Source organism: Pseudophryne corroboree, chromosome 11 (assembly GCF_028390025.1).
Source record: "Pseudophryne corroboree isolate aPseCor3 chromosome 11, aPseCor3.hap2, whole genome shotgun sequence".
Taxonomy (NCBI): Eukaryota; Metazoa; Chordata; class Amphibia; order Anura; family Myobatrachidae; genus Pseudophryne; species Pseudophryne corroboree.
The window spans coordinates 129,818,838-129,835,815 of NC_086454.1; the positions used below are offsets into that span (position 1 = coordinate 129,818,838).

The 16,978-nt window shown below is 34.8% G+C and overlaps 11 non-coding genes across 11 annotated transcripts; all 11 read right to left on the reverse strand.

The window, feature by feature from the left end:
• Window positions 1-362: 362 nt before the first annotated feature.
• TRNAT-UGU (transfer RNA threonine (anticodon UGU)) lies at window positions 363-435 on the reverse strand. Its single transcript has one exon. It is a non-coding gene; the product is annotated as a tRNA-Thr (tRNA).
• Window positions 436-1,977: 1,542 nt separating this feature from the next.
• TRNAT-UGU (transfer RNA threonine (anticodon UGU)) lies at window positions 1,978-2,050 on the reverse strand. Its single transcript has one exon. It is a non-coding gene; the product is annotated as a tRNA-Thr (tRNA).
• Window positions 2,051-3,582: 1,532 nt separating this feature from the next.
• Window positions 3,583-3,655, reverse strand: TRNAT-UGU (transfer RNA threonine (anticodon UGU)). Its single transcript has one exon. It is a non-coding gene; the product is annotated as a tRNA-Thr (tRNA).
• Window positions 3,656-5,176: 1,521 nt separating this feature from the next.
• On the reverse strand, window positions 5,177-5,249 carry TRNAT-UGU (transfer RNA threonine (anticodon UGU)). Its single transcript has one exon. It is a non-coding gene; the product is annotated as a tRNA-Thr (tRNA).
• A 1,519-nt stretch (window positions 5,250-6,768) lies between these two features.
• Window positions 6,769-6,841, reverse strand: TRNAT-UGU (transfer RNA threonine (anticodon UGU)). The gene has a single exon. It is a non-coding gene; the product is annotated as a tRNA-Thr (tRNA).
• Window positions 6,842-8,383: 1,542 nt separating this feature from the next.
• TRNAT-UGU (transfer RNA threonine (anticodon UGU)) lies at window positions 8,384-8,456 on the reverse strand. The gene has a single exon. It is a non-coding gene; the product is annotated as a tRNA-Thr (tRNA).
• A 1,520-nt stretch (window positions 8,457-9,976) lies between these two features.
• TRNAT-UGU (transfer RNA threonine (anticodon UGU)) lies at window positions 9,977-10,049 on the reverse strand. The gene has a single exon. It is a non-coding gene; the product is annotated as a tRNA-Thr (tRNA).
• Window positions 10,050-11,579: 1,530 nt separating this feature from the next.
• TRNAT-UGU (transfer RNA threonine (anticodon UGU)) lies at window positions 11,580-11,652 on the reverse strand. Its single transcript has one exon. It is a non-coding gene; the product is annotated as a tRNA-Thr (tRNA).
• A 1,532-nt stretch (window positions 11,653-13,184) lies between these two features.
• TRNAT-UGU (transfer RNA threonine (anticodon UGU)) lies at window positions 13,185-13,257 on the reverse strand. Its single transcript has one exon. It is a non-coding gene; the product is annotated as a tRNA-Thr (tRNA).
• A 1,523-nt stretch (window positions 13,258-14,780) lies between these two features.
• Window positions 14,781-14,853, reverse strand: TRNAT-UGU (transfer RNA threonine (anticodon UGU)). Its single transcript has one exon. It is a non-coding gene; the product is annotated as a tRNA-Thr (tRNA).
• Window positions 14,854-16,395: 1,542 nt separating this feature from the next.
• On the reverse strand, window positions 16,396-16,468 carry TRNAT-UGU (transfer RNA threonine (anticodon UGU)). Its single transcript has one exon. It is a non-coding gene; the product is annotated as a tRNA-Thr (tRNA).
• Window positions 16,469-16,978: the final 510 nt, after the last annotated feature.

A 16,978-nucleotide genomic window follows, 5' to 3' on the forward strand; every position in this document is an offset into this window, starting at 1 on the left:
CTGGATCAACTGATGAAGTTGATTCCTGCACGGTACAATACAGATTAATACAATGTATATACCATTGTTGCTATCTTTAAAGTTTAATTATGGAAAAGCTCTCTCTACAGTTTGTAATGATACTGAAAAATTATGATGGGATTATCAGCATGAACAGAATCAGTACAATAAAATAATTTTAAGACATGCTCTTGGAACCAATTTGCAGATTAGACTGAACATCATAACTCTGTGTACAAATTGAATATCCAAATGTGTGACCAAATTGAAATGGTTCTCCTCACTTAAAGCTCTTGAGCAGACTATTTCAACATTGGGAGCTGCAATTTATATTTTAGCAGCAGTAACAAGAAAGTAGCACTAGGCCCCAGTGAGATTTGAACTCACAGCCCCTGGTTTACAAGACCAGTGCTCTAACCCCTGAGCTATGGAGCCTTGCCTTCAGCACTATGTATGTTCATTCTGCTTTGTGATGGACAAAAATCTTCTGCAAATTTCAAATCTCTGTTATCATTTTATTGTCGCTTTTTGTCCCAATGTAGACTTTTCACAAAAAAATTCTACAAATTTGCAATATCCTTGATTGAGGCATGTATTATATAACTTTTTCAGAAAATCAAATAAACGCAAAAATTAGCTGTCTTTGCTTGAATTGAATTATATAGAAAATATTGAAAAAGTTGGACATATTTTTAATGGCTCTCCAACTTTGTGTTAGAGTGTCCTGTAGTGAGCTGAAATGATAATACCATGCCTGTCAGCAGAAACAGAACAGGTGTACAACAGGGTGAGAAGTATTAAAAACCTCCTAATGTGTGTGTTTTTGTGCTATCATTAAAGTTAAATTATTGGAAAGCTCTTACCATAGTTTCATAATAATAGTGAAAAACTTGTTGGAACTATCAGCATGAACAGAATTGGCCCAATAAAAGGCAACAAATATGTTTTAGACATGCTCTTGTAACCAATCAGCAGATTAGACTGAACCTCATAACTCTGTGTACAAATTGAATATCCAAATGTGTGACCAAATTGAAATGGTTCTCCTCACTTAAAGATATTGCATAGACTATTTTAACATTGGGAAACACTGGGTCCCAGTGAGATTGGACCTCATGACCCCTGGTTTACGAGACCAGTGCTCTAACCCCTGAGAGATGGAGCCACATAAGTAGCCAGAACTGTGACCAATACGGGGTCTGAATTATGGTGGAAAAGAGTTTTCTTCAAATTTCAGTAATCTTATTGGATATTATTAGTTGTATCTCATTCTCCAAATATACACTTTTAACAAATGACCACTGCTGAAATGCCTGCTTGGGACATGCAGTTAATAACCTATTAAACAATTTAAAGAAACTTTCAGTTTGCTGTTGTATGTTGAATAGGTGTATATATAAAATTGAGGAAATGTTGGTCATGTTTTCTATGCCTCACAAACCTTGTGCTCCTTAGACTGGAATGCCTTCAAAATGATATGACAGAATGTCTTTATATTGAGATATTTGTGACCAATAGTGGTCATTACCTTGAGTATGCTTGCATTTGTACTTTATATATGCTTATATGACCAAAAAAGCCTTCTGGCAGCTACAGTTGTCAATTCAAAACTCTTCTGGATCAACTGATGAAGTTGATTCCTGCACGGTACAATACAGATTAATACAATGTATATACCATTGTTGCTATCTTTAAAGTTTAATTATGGAAAAGCTCTTTCTACAGTTTGTAATGATACTGAAAAATTATGATGGGATTATCAGCATGAACAGAATCAGTACAATAAAATAATTTTAAGACATGCTCTTGGAACCAATTTGCAGATTAGACTGAACATCATAACTCTGTGTACAAATTGAATATCCAAATGTGTGACCAAATTGAAATGATTCTCCTCACTTAAAGCTCTTGAGCAGACTATTTCAACATTGGGAGCTGCAATTTATATTTTAGCAGCAGTAACAAGAAAGTAGCACTAGGCCCCAGTGAGATTTGAACTCACAACCCCTGGTTTACAAGACCAGTGCTCTAACCCCTGAGCTATGGAGCCTTGCCTTCAGCACTATGTATGTTCATTCTGCTTAGTGATGGAAAAAAATCTTCTGCAAATTTCAAATCTCTGTTATCATTTTATTGTCGCTTTTTGTCCCACTGTAGACTTTTCACAAAAAAATTCTACAAATTTGCAATATCCTTGATTGAGGCATGTAGTATATAACTTTTTCAGAAAAACAAATAAATGCAAAAATTAGCTGTCTTTGCTTGAATTGAATTATATAGAAAATATTGAAAAAGTTGGACATATTTTTAATGGCTCTCCAACTTTGTGTTAGAGTGTCCTGTAGTGAGCTGAAATGATAATACCATGCCTGTCAGCAGAAACAGAACAGGTGTACAACAGGGTGAGAAGTATTAAAAACCTCCTAATGTGTGTGTTTTTTTGCTATCATTAAAGTAAAATTATTGGAAAGCTCTTACCATAGTTTCATAATAATAGTGAAAAACTTGTTGGAACTATCAGCATGAACAGAATCGGCCCAATAAAATGCAACAAATATGTTTTAGACATGCTCTTGTAACCAATCAGCAGATTAGACTGAACATCATAACTCTGTGTACAAATTGAATATCCAAATGTGTGACCAAATTGAAATGGTTCTCCTCACTTAAAGATATTGCATAGACTATTTTAACATTGGGAAACACTGGGTCCCAGTGAGATTGGACCTCATGACCCCTGGTTTACGAGACCAGTGCTCTAACCCCTGAGAGATGGAGCCACATAAGTAGCCAGAACTGTGACCAATACGGGGTCTGAATTATGGTGGAAAAGAGTTTTCTTCAAATTTCAGTAATCTTATTGGATATTATTAGTTGTATCTCATTCTCCAAATATACACTTTTAACAAATGACCACTGCTGAAATGCCTGCTTGGGACATGCAGTTAATAACCTATTAAACAATTTAAAGAAACTTTCAGTTTGCTGCTGTATGTTGAATAGGTGTATATATAAAATTGAGGAAATGTTGGTCATGTTTTCTATGCCTCACAAACCTTGTGCTCCTTAGTCTGGAATGCCTTCAAAATGATATAACAGAATGTCTTTATATTGAGATATTTGTGACCAATAGTGGTCATTACCTTGAGTATGCTTGCATTTGTACTTTATATATGCTTACATGACCAAAAAAGCCTTCTGGCAGCTACAGTTGTCAATTCAAAACTCTTCTGGATCAACTGATGAAGTTGATTCCTGCACGGTACAATACAATGTATATACCATTGTTGCTATCTTTAAAGTTTAATTATGGAAAAGCTCTTTCTACAGTTTGTAATGATACTGAAAAATTATGATGGGATTATCAGCATGAACAGAGTCAATACAATAAAATAATTTTAAGACATGCTCTTGGAACCAATTTGCAGATTAGACTGAACATCATAACTCTGTGTACAAATTGAATATCCAAATGTGTGACCAAATTGAAATGGTTCTCCTCACTTAAAGCTCTTGAGCAGACTATTTCAACATTGGGAGCTGCAATTTATATTTTAGCAGCAGTAACAAGAAAGTAGCACTAGGCCCCAGTGAGATTTGAACTCACAACCCCTGGTTTACAAGACCAGTGCTCTAACCCCTGAGCTATGGAGCCTTGCCTTCAGCACTATGTATGTTCATTCTGCTTTGTGATGGACAAAAATCTTCTGCAAATTTCAAATCTCTGTTATCATTTTATTGTCGCTTTTTGTCCCAATGTAGACTTTTCACAAAAAAATTCTACAAATTTGCAATATCCTTGATTGAGGCATGTAGTATATAACTTTTTCAGAAAATCAAATAAACGCAAAAATTAGCTGTCTTTGCTTGAATTGAATTATATAGAAAATATTGAAAAAGTTGGACATATTTTTAATGGCTCTCCAACTTTGTGTTAGAGTGTCCTGTAGTGAGCTGAAATGATAATACCATGCCTGTCAGCAGAAACAGAACAGGTGTACAACAGGGTGAGAAGTATTAAAAACCTCCTAATGTGTGTGTTTTTGTGCTATCATTAAAGTTAAATTATTGGAAAGCTCTTACCATAGTTTCATAATAATAGTGAAAAACTTGTTGGAACTATCAGCATGAACAGAATCGGCCCAATAAAATGCAACAAATATGTTTTAGACATGCTCTTGTAACCAATCAGCAGATTAGACTGAACATCATAACTCTGTGTACAAATTGAATATCCAAATGTGTGACCAAATTGAAATGGTTCTCCTCACTTAAAGATATTGCATAGACTATTTTAACATTGGGAAACACTGGGTCCCAGTGAGATTGGACCTCATGACCCCTGGTTTACGAGACCAGTGCTCTAACCCCTGAGAGAAGGAGCCACATAAGTAGCCAGAACTGTGACCAATACGGGGTCTGAATTATGGTGGAAAAGAGTTTTCTTCAAATTTCAGTAATCTTATTGGATATTATTAGTTGTATCTCATTCTCCAAATATACACTTTTAACAAATGACCACTGCTGAAATGCCTGCTTGGGACATGCAGTTAATAACCTATTAAACAATTTAAAGAAACTTTCAGTTTGCTGTTGTATGTTGAATAGGTGTATATATAAAATTGAGGAAATGTTGGTCATGTTTTCTATGCCTCACAAACCTTGTGCTCCTTAGTCTGGAATGCCTTCAAAATGATATGACAGAATGTCTTTATATTGAGATATTTGTGACCAATAGTGGTCATTACCTTGAGTATGCTTGCATTTGTACTTTATATATGCTTACATGACCAAAAAAGCCTTCTGGCAGCTACAGTTGTCAATTCAAAACTCTTCTGGATCAACTGATGAAGTTGATTCCTGCACGGTACAATACAGATTAATACAATGTATATACCATTGTTGCTATCTTTAAAGTTTAATTATGGAAAAGCTCTTTCTACAGTTTGTAATGATACTGAAAAATTATGATGGGATTATCAGCATGAACAGAATCAGTACAATAAAATAATTTTAAGACATGCTCTTGGAACCAATTTGCAGATTAGACTGAACATCATAACTCTGTGTACAAATTGAATATCCAAATTGAAATGGTTCTCCTCACTTAAAGCTCTTGAGCAGACATTGGGAGCTGCAATTTATATTTTAGCAGCAGTAACAAGAAAGTAGCACTAGGCCCCAGTGAGATTTGAACTCACAACCCCTGGTTTACAAGACCAGTGCTCTAACCCCTGAGCTATGGAGCCTTGCCTTCAGCACTATGTATGTTCATTCTGCTTAGTGATGGAAAAAAATCTTCTGCAAATTTCAAATCTCTGTTATCATTTTATTGTCGCTTTTTGTCCCAATGTAGACTTTTCACAAAAAAATTCTACAAATTTGCAATATCCTTGATTGAGGCATGTAGTATATAACTTTTTCAGAAAATCAAATAAATGCAAAAATTAGCTGTCTTTGCTTGAATTGAATTATATAGAAAATATTGAAAAAGTTGGACATATTTTTAATGGCTCTCCAACTTTGTGTTAGAGTGTCCTGTAGTGAGCTGAAATGATAATACCATGCCTGTCAGCAGAAACAGAACAGGTGTACAACAGGGTGAGAAGATTTAAAACCTCCTAATGTGTGTGTTTTTGTGCTATCATTAAAGTAAAATAATTGGAAATCTCTTACCATAGTTTCATAATAATAGTGAAAAACTTGTTGGAACTATCAGCATGAACAGAATCGGCCCAATAAAATGCAACAAATATGTTTTAGACATGCTCTTGTAACCAATCAGCAGATTAGACTGAACATCATATGTCTTTGTCCAAATTAACCATCCAAATTGAAATGGTTCTCCTCACTTAAAGATATTGCATAGACTATTTTAACATTGGAAAACACTAGGTCCCAGTGAGATTGGACCTCATGACCCCTGGTTTACGAGACCAGTGCTCTAACCCCTGAGCTATGGAGCCACATAAGTAGCCAGAACTGTGACCAATACGGGGTCTGAATTATGGTGGAAAAGAGTTTTCTTCAAATTTCAGTAATCTTATTGGATATTATTAGTTGTAGCTCATTCTCCAAATATACACTTTTAACAAATGACCACTGCTGAAATGCCTGCTTGGGACATGCAGTTAATAACCTATTAAACAATTTAAAGAAACTTTCAGTTTGCTGTTGTATGTTGAATAGGTGTATATATAAAATTGAGGAAATGTTGGTCATGTTTTCCATGCCTCACAAACCTTGTGCTCCTTAGTCTGGAATGCCTTCAAAATGATATGACAGAATGTCTTTATATTGAGATATTTGTGACCAATAGTGGTCATTACCTTGAGTATGCTTGCATTTGTACTTTATATATGCTTACATGACCAAAAAAGCCTTCTGGCAGCTACAGTTGTCAATTCAAAACTATTCTGGATCAACTGATGAAGTTGATTCATGCACGGTACAATACAATGTATATACCATTGTTGCTATCTTTAAAGTTTAATTATGGAAAAGCTCTTTCTACAGTTTGTAATGATACTGAAAAATTATGATGGGATTATCAGCATGAACAGAGTCAATACAATAAAATAATTTTAAGACATGCTCTTGGAACCAATTTGCAGATTAGACTGAACATCATAACTCTGTGTACAAATTGAATATCCAAATGTGTGACCAAATTGAAATAGTTCTCCTCACTTAATGCTCTTGAGCAGACTATTTCAACATTGGGAGCTGCAATTTATATTTTAGCCGCAGTAACAAGAAAGTAGCACTAGGCCCCAGTGAGATTTGAACTCACAACCCCTGGTTTACAAGACCAGTGTTCTAACCCCTGAGCTATGGAGCCTTGCCTTCAGCACTATGTATGTTCATTCTGCTTAGTGATGGAAAAAAATCTTCTGCAAATTTCAAATCTCTGTTATCATTTTATTGTCGCTTTTTGTCCCAATGTAGACTTTTCACAAAAAAATTCTACAAATTTGCAATATCCTTGATTGAGGCATGTAGTATATAACTTTTTCAGAAAATCAAATAAATGCAAAAATTAGCTGTCTTTGCTTGAATTGAATTATATAGAAAATATTGAAAAAGTTGGACATATTTTTAATGGCTCTCCAACTTTGTGTTAGAGTGTCCTGTAGTGAGCTGAAATGATAATACCATGCCTGTCAGCAGAAACAGAACAGGTGTACAACAGGGTGAGAAGTATTAAAAACCTCCTAATGTGTGTGTTTTTTTGCTATCATTAAAGTAAAATTATTGGAAAGCTCTTACCATAGTTTCATAATAATAGTGAAAAACTTGTTGGAACTATCAGCATGAACAGAATCGGCCCAATAAAATGCAACAAATATGTTTTAGACATGCTCTTGTAACCAATCAGCAGATTAGACTTAACATCATAACTCTGTGTACAAATTGAATATCCAAATGTGTGACCAAATTGAAATGGTTCTCCTCACTTAAAGATATTGCATAGACTATTTTAACATTGGGAAACACTAGGTCCCAGTGAGATTGGACCTCATGACCCCTGGTTTACGAGACCAGTGCTCTAACCCCTGAGAGATGGAGCCACATAAGTAGCCAGAACTGTGACCAATACGGGGTCTGAATTATGGTGGAAAAGAGTTTTCTTCAAATTTCAGTAATCTTATTGCATATTATTAGTTGTAGCTCATTCTCCAAATATACACTTTTAACAAATGACCACTGCTGAAATGCCTGCTTGGGACATGCAGTTAATAACCTATTAAACAATTTAAAGAAACTTTCAGTTTGCTGTTGTATGTTGAATAGGTGTATATATAAAATTGAGGAAATGTTGGTCATGTTTTCCATGCCTCACAAACCTTGTGCTCCTTAGTCTGGAATGCCTTCAAAATGATATGACAGAATGTCTTTATATTGAGATATTTGTGACCAATAGTGGTCATTACCTTGAGTATGCTTGCATTTGTACTTTATATATGCTTACATGACCAAAAAAGCCTTCTGGCAGCTACAGTTGTCAATTCAAAACTCTTCTGGATCAACTGATGAAGTTGATTCCTGCACGGTACAATACAGATTAATACAATGTATATACCATTTTTGCTATCTTTAAAGTTTAATTATGGAAAAGCACTTTCTACAGTTTGTAATGATACTGAAAAATTATGATGGGATTATCAGCATGAACAGAATCAGTACAATAAAATAATTTTAAGACATGCTCTTGGAACCAATTTGCAGATTAGACTGAACATCATAACTCTGTGTACAAATTGAATATCCAAATGTGTGACCAAATTGAAATGGTTCTCCTCACTTAAAGCTCTTGAGCAGACTATTTCAACATTGGGAGCTGCAATTTATATTTTAGCAGCAGTAACAAGAAAGTAACACTAGGCCCCAGTGAGATTTGAACTCACGACCCCTGGTTTACAAGACCAGTGTTCTAACACCTGAGCTATGGAGACTTGCCTTCAGCACTATGTATGTTCATTCTGCTTAGTGATGGAAAAAAATCTTCTGCAAATTTCAAATCTCTGTTTTCATTTTATTGTCGCTTTTTGTCCCAATGTAGACTTTTCACAAAAAAATTCTACAAATTTGCAATATCCTTGATTGAGGCATGTAGTATATAACTTTTTCAGAAAATCAAATAAATGCAAAAATTAGCTGTCTTTGCTTGAATTGAATTATATAGAAAATATTGAAAAAGTTGGACATATTTTTAATGGATCTCCAACTTTGTGTTAGAGTGTCCTGTAGTGAGCTGAAATGATAATACCATGCCTGTCAGCAGAAACAGAACAGGTGTACAACAGGGTGAGAAGTATTAAAAACCTCCTAATGTGTGTGTTTTTTTGCTATCATTAAAGTAAAATTATTGGAAAGCTCTTACCATAGTTTCATAATAATAGTGAAAAACTTGTTGGAACTATCAGCATGAACAGAATCGGCCCAATAAAATGCAACAAATATGTTTTAGACATGCTCTTGTAACCAATCAGCAGATTAGACTGAACATCATATGTCTTTGTCCAAATTAACCATCCAAATTGAAATGGTTCTCCTCACTTAAAGATATTGCATAGACTATTTTAACATTGGGAAACACTAGGTCCCAGTGAGATTGGACCTCATGACCCCTGGTTTACGAGACCAGTGCTCTAACCCCTGAGCTATGGAGCCACGTAAGTAGCCAGAACTGTGACCAATACGGGGTCTGAATTATGGTGGAAAAGAGTTTTCTTCAAATTTCAGTAATCTTTTTGGATATTATTAGTTGTAGCTCATTCTCCAAATATACACTTTTAACAAATGACCACTGCTGAAATGCCTGCTTGGGACATGCAGTTAATAACCTATTAAACAATTTAAAGAAACTTTCAGTTTGCTGCTGTATGTTGAATAGGTGTATATATAAAATTGAGGAAATGTTGGTCATGTTTTCCATGCCTCACAAACCTTGTGCTCCTTCAACTGGAATGCCTTCAAAATGATATGACAGAATGTCTTTATATTGAGATATTTGTGACCAATAGTGGTCATTACCTTGAGTATGCTTGCATTTGTACTTTATATATGCTTACATGACCAAAAAAGCCTTCTGGCAGCTACAGTTGTCAATTCAAAACTCTTCTGGATCAACTGATGAAGTTGATTCATGCACGGTACAATACAATGTATATACCATTGTTGCTATCTTTAAAGTTTAATTATGGAAAAGCTCTTTCTACAGTTTGTAATGATACTGAAAAATTATGATGGGATTATCAGCATAAACAGAGTCAATACAATAAAATAATTTTAAGACATGCTCTTGGAACCAATTTGCAGATTAGACTGAACATCATAACTCTGTGTACAAATTGAATATCCAAATGTGTGACCAAATTGAAATGGTTCTCCTCACTTAAAGCTCTTGAGCAGACTATTTCAACATTGGGAGCTGCAATTTATATTTTAGCAGCAGTAACAAGAAAGTAGCACTAGGCCCCAGTGAGATTTGAACTCACGACCCCTGGTTTACAAGACCAGTGCTCTAACCCCTGAGCTATGGAGCCTTGCCTTCAGCACTATGTATGTTCATTCTGCTTAGTGATGGAAAAAAATCTTCTGCAAATTTCAAATCTGTTATCATTTTATTGTCGCTTTTTGTCCCAATGTAGACTTTTCACAAAAAAATTCTACAAATTTGCAATATCCTTGATTGAGGCATGTAGTATATAACTTTTTCAGAAAATCAAATAAATGCAAAAATTAGCTGTCTTTGCTTGAATTGAATTATATAGAAAATATTGAAAAAGTTGGACATATTTTTAATGGCTCTCCAACTTTGTGTTAGAGTGTCCTGTAGTGAGCTGAAATGATAATACCATGCCTGTCAGCAGAAACAGAACAGGTGTACAACAGGGTGAGAAGTATTAAAAACCTCCTAATGTGTGTGTTTTTTTGCTATCATTAAAGTAAAATTATTGGAAAGCTCTTACCATAGTTTCATAATAATAGTGAAAAACTTGTTGGAACTATCAGCATGAACAGAATCGGCCCAATAAAATGCAACAAATATGTTTTAGACATGCTCTTGTAACCAATCAGCAGATTAGACTGAACATCATATGTCTTTGTCCAAATTAACCATCCAAATATGTGACCAAATTGAAATGGTTCTCCTCACTTAAAGATATTGCATAGACTATTTTAACATTGGGAAACACTAGGTCCCAGTGAGATTGGACCTCATGACCCCTGGTTTACGAGACCAGTGCTCTAACCCCTGAGCTATGGAGCCACATAAGTAGCCAGAACTGTGACCAATACGGGGTCTGAATTATGGTGGAAAAGAGTTTTCTTCAAATTTCAGTAATCTTATTGGATATTATTAGTTGTAGCTCATTCTCCAAATATACACTTTTAACAAATGACCACTGCTGAAATGCCTGCTTGGGACATGCAGTTAATAACCTATTAAACAATTTAAAGAAACTTTCAGTTTGCTGCTGTATGTTGAATAGGTGTATATATAAAATTGAGGAAATGTTGGTCATGTTTTCCATGCCTCACAAACCTTGTGCTCCTTAGTCTGGAATGCCTTCAAAATGATATGACAGAATGTCTTTATATTGAGATATTTGTGACCAATAGTGGTCATTACCTTGAGTATGCTTGCATTTGTACTTTATATATGCTTACATGACCAAAAAAGCCTTCTGGCAGCTACAGTTGTCAATTCAAAACTCTTCTGGATCAACTGATGAAGTTGATTCATGCACGGTACAATACAATGTATATACCATTGTCGCTATCTTTAAAGTTTAATTATGGAAAAGCTCTTTCTACAGTTTGTAATGATACTGAAAAATTATGATGGGATTATCAGCATGAACAGAGTCAATACAATAAAATAATTTTAAGACATGCTCTTAGAAACAATTTGCAGATTAGACTGAACATCATAACTCTGTGTACAAATTGAATATCCAAATGTGTGACCAAATTGAAATGGTTCTCCTCACTTAAAGCTCTTGAGCAGACTATTTCAACATTGGGAGCTGCAACTTATATTTTAGCAGCAGTAACAAGAAAGTAGCACTAGGCCCCAGTGAGATTTGAATTCACGACCCCTGGTTTACAAGACCAGTGCTCTAACCCCTGAGTTATGGAGCCTTGCCTTCAGCACTATGTATGTTCATTCTGCTTAGTGATGGAAAAAAATCTTCTGCAAATTTCAAATCTCTGTTATCATTTTATTGTCGCTTTTTGTCCCAATGTAGACTTTTCACAAAAAAATTCTACAAATTTGCAATATCCTTGATTGAGGCATGTAGTATATAACTTTTTCAGAAAATCAAATAAATGCAAAAATTAGCTGTCTTTGCTTGAATTGAATTATATAGAAAATATTGAAAAAGTTGGACATATTTTTAATGGCTCTCCAACTTTGTGTTAGAGTGTCCTGTAGTGAGCTGAAATGATAATACCATGCCTGTCAGCAGAAACAGAACAGGTGTACAACAGGGTGAGAAGTATTAAAAACCTCCTAATGTGTGTGTTTTTTTGCTATCATTAAAGTAAAATTATTGGAAAGCTCTTACCATAGTTTCATAATAATAGTGAAAAACTTGTTGGAACTATCAGCATGAACAGAATCGGCCCAATAAAATGCAACAAATATGTTTTAGACATGCTCTTGTAACCAATCAGCAGATTAGACTTAACATCATAACTCTGTGTACAAATTGAATATCCAAATGTGTGACCAAATTGAAATGGTTCTCCTCACTTAAAGATATTGCATAGACTATTTTAACATTGGGAAACACTAGGTCCCAGTGAGATTGGACCTCATGACCCCTGGTTTACGAGACCAGTGCTCTAACCCCTGAGAGATGGAGCCACATAAGTAGCCAGAACTGTGACCAATACGGGGTCTGAATTATGGTGGAAAAGAGTTTTCTTCAAATTTCAGTAATCTTATTGCATATTATTAGTTGTAGCTCATTCTCCAAATATACACTTTTAACAAATGACCACTGCTGAAATGCCTGCTTGGGACATGCAGTTAATAACCTATTAAACAATTTAAAGAAACTTTCAGTTTGCTGTTGTATGTTGAATAGGTGTATATATAAAATTGAGGAAATGTTGGTCATGTTTTCCATGCCTCACAAACCTTGTGCTCCTTAGTCTGGAATGCCTTCAAAATGATATGACAGAATGTCTTTATATTGAGATATTTGTGACCAATAGTGGTCATTACCTTGAGTATGCTTGCATTTGTACTTTATATATGCTTACATGACCAAAAAAGCCTTCTGGCAGCTACAGTTGTCAATTCAAAACTCTTCTGGATCAACTGATGAAGTTGATTCATGCACGGTACAATACAATGTATATACCATTGTTGCTATCTTTAAAGTTTAATTATGGAAAAGCTCTTTCTACAGTTTGTAATGATACTGAAAAATTATGATGGGATTATCAGCATGAACAGAGTCAATACAATAAAATAATTTTAAGACATGCTCTTAGAACCAATTTGCAGATTAGACTGAACATCATAACTCTGTGTACAAATTGAATATCCAAATGTGTGACCAAATTGAAATGGTTCTCCTCACTTAAAGCTCTTGAGCAGACTATTTCAACATTGGGAGCTGCAATTTATATTTTAGCAGCAGTAACAAGAAAGTAGCACTAGGCCCCAGGGAGATTTGAACTCACAACCCCTGGTTTACAAGACCAGTGTTCTAACCCCTGAGCTATGGAGCCTTGCCTTCAGCACTATGTATGTTCATTCTGCTTAGTGATGGAAAAAAATCTTCTGCAAATTTCAAATCTCTGTTATCATTTTATTGTTGCTTTTTGTCCCAATGTAGACTTTTCACAAAAAAATTCTACAAATTTGCAATATCCTTGATTGAGGCATGTAGTATATAACTTTTTCAGAAAATCAAATAAATGCAAAAATTAGCTGTCTTTGCTTGAATTGAATTATATAGAAAATATTGAAAAAGTTGGACATATTTTTAATGGCTCTCCAACTTTGTGTTAGAGTGTCCTGTAGTGAGCTGAAATGATAATACCATGCCTGTCAGCAGAAACAGAACAGGTGTACAACAGGGTGAGAAGTATTAAAAACCTCCTAATGTGTGTGTTTTTTTGCTATCATTAAAGTAAAATTATTGGAAAGCTCTTACCATAGTTTCATAATAATAGTGAAAAACTTGTTGGAACTATCAGCATGAACAGAATCGGCCCAATAAAATGCAACAAATATGTTTTAGACATGCTCTTGTAACCAATCAGCAGATTAGACTGAACATCATAACTCTGTGTACAAATTGAATATCCAAATGTGTGACCAAATTGAAATGGTTCTCCTCACTTAAAGATATTGCATAGACTATTTTAACATTGGGAAACACTAGGTCCCAGTGAGATTGGACCTCATGACCCCTGGTTTACGAGACCAGTGCTCTAACCCCTGAGCTATGGAGCCACATAAGTAGCCAGAACTGTGACCAATACGGGGTCTGAATTATGGTGGAAAAGAGTTTACTTCAAATTTCAGTAATCTTATTGGATATTATTAGTTGTAGCTCATTCTCCAAATATACACTTTTAACAAATGACCACTGCTGAAATGCCTGCTTGGGACATGCAGTTAATAACCTATTAAACAATTTAAAGAAACTTTCAGTTTGCTGTTGTATGTTGAATAGGTGTATATATAAAATTGAGGAAATGTTGGTCATGTTTTCCATGCCTCTCAAACCTTGTGCTCCTTAGTCTGGAATGCCTTCAAAATGATATGACAGAATGTCTTTATATTGAGATATTTGTGACCAATAGTGGTCATTACCTTGAGTATGCTTGCATTTGTACTTTATATATGCTTACATGACCAAAAAAGCCTTCTGGCAGCTACAGTTGTCAATTCAAAACTCTTCTGGATCAACTGATGAAGTTGATTCATGCACGGTACAATATACCATTGTTGCTATCTTTAAAGTTTAATTATGGAAAAGCTCTTTCTACAGTTTGTAATGATACTGAAAAATTATGATGGGATTATCAGCATGAACAGAGTCAATACAATAAAATAATTTTAAGACATGCTCTTGGAACCAATTTGCAGATTAGACTGAACATCATAACTCTGTGTACAAATTGAATATCCAAATGTGTGACCAAATTGAAATGGTTCTTCTCACTTAAAGCTCTTGAGCAGACTATTTCAACATTGGGAGCTGCAATTTATATTTTAGCAGCAGTAACAAGAAAGTAGCACTAGGCCCCAGTGAGATTTGAACTCACGACCCCTGGTTTACAAGACCAGTGCTCTAACCCCTGAGCTATGGAGCCTTGCCTTCAGCACTATGTATGTTCATTCTGCTTAGTGATGGAAAAAAATCTTCTGCAAATTTCAAATCTCTGTTATCATTTTATTGTCGCTTTTTGTCCCAATGTAGACTTTTCACAAAAAAATTCTACAAATTTGCAATATCCTTGATTGAGGCATGTAGTATATAACTTTTTCAGAAAATCAAATAAATGCAAAAATTAGCTGTCTTTGCTTGAATTGAATTATATAGAAAATATTGAAAAAGTTGGACATATTTTTAATGGCTCTCCAACTTTGTGTTAGAGTGTCCTGTAGTGAGCTGAAATGATAATACCATGCCTGTCAGCAGAAACAGAACAGGTGTACAACAGGGTGAGAAGTATTAAAAACCTCCTAATGTGTGTGTTTTTTTGCTATCATTAAAGTAAAATTATTGGAAAGCTCTTACCATAGTTTCATAATAATAGTGAAAAACTTGTTGGAACTATCAGCATGAACAGAATCGGCCCAATAAAATGCAACAAATATGTTTTAGACATGCTCTTGTAACCAATCAGCAGATTAGACTTAACATCATAACTCTGTGTACAAATTGAATATCCAAATGTGTGACCAAATTGAAATGGTTCTCCTCACTTAAAGATATTGCATAGACTATTTTAACATTGGGAAACACTAGGTCCCAGTGAGATTGGACCTCATGACCCCTGGTTTACGAGACCAGTGCTCTAACCCCTGAGAGATGGAGCCACATAAGTAGCCAGAACTGTGACCAATACGGGGTCTGAATTATGGTGGAAAAGAGTTTTCTTCAAATTTCAGTAATCTTATTGCATATTATTAGTTGTAGCTCATTCTCCAAATATACACTTTTAACAAATGACCACTGCTGAAATGCCTGCTTGGGACATGCAGTTAATAACCTATTAAACAATTTAAAGAAACTTTCAGTTTGCTGTTGTATGTTGAATAGGTGTATATATAAAATTGAGGAAATGTTGGTCATGTTTTCCATGCCTCACAAACCTTGTGCTCCTTAGTCTGGAATGCCTTCAAAATGATATGACAGAATGTCTTTATATTGAGATATTTGTGACCAATAGTGGTCATTACCTTGAGTATGCTTGCATTTGTACTTTATATATGCTTACATGACCAAAAAAGCCTTCTGGCAGCTACAGTTGTCAATTCAAAACTCTTCTGGATCAACTGATGAAGTTGATTCCTGCACGGTACAATACAGATTAATACAATGTATATACCATTTTTGCTATCTTTAAAGTTTAATTATGGAAAAGCACTTTCTACAGTTTGTAATGATACTGAAAAATTATGATGGGATTATCAGCATGAACAGAATCAGTACAATAAAATAATTTTAAGACATGCTCTTGGAACCAATTTGCAGATTAGACTGAACATCATAACTCTGTGTACAAATTGAATATCCAAATGTGTGACCAAATTGAAATGGTTCTCCTCACTTAAAGCTCTTGAGCAGACTATTTCAACATTGGGAGCTGCAATTTATATTTTAGCAGCAGTAACAAGAAAGTAACACTAGGCCCCAGTGAGATTTGAACTCACGACCCCTGGTTTACAAGACCAGTGTTCTAACACCTGAGCTATGGAGACTTGCCTTCAGCACTATGTATGTTCATTCTGCTTAGTGATGGAAAAAAATCTTCTGCAAATTTCAAATCTCTGTTTTCATTTTATTGTCGCTTTTTGTCCCAATGTAGACTTTTCACAAAAAAATTCTACAAATTTGCAATATCCTTGATTGAGGCATGTAGTATATAACTTTTTCAGAAAATCAAATAAATGCAAAAATTAGCTGTCTTTGCTTGAATTGAATTATATAGAAAATATTGAAAAAGTTGGACATATTTTTAATGGCTCTCCAACTTTGTGTTAGAGTGTCCTGTAGTGAGCTGAAATGATAATACCATGCCTGTCAGCAGAAACAGAACAGGTGTACAACAGGGTGAGAAGTATTAAAAACCTCCTAATGTGTGTGTTTTTTTGCTATCATTAAAGTAAAATTATTGGAAAGCTCTTACCATAGTTTCATAATAATAGTGAAAAACTTGTTGGAACTATCAGCATGAACAGAATCGGCCCAATAAAATGCAACAAATATGT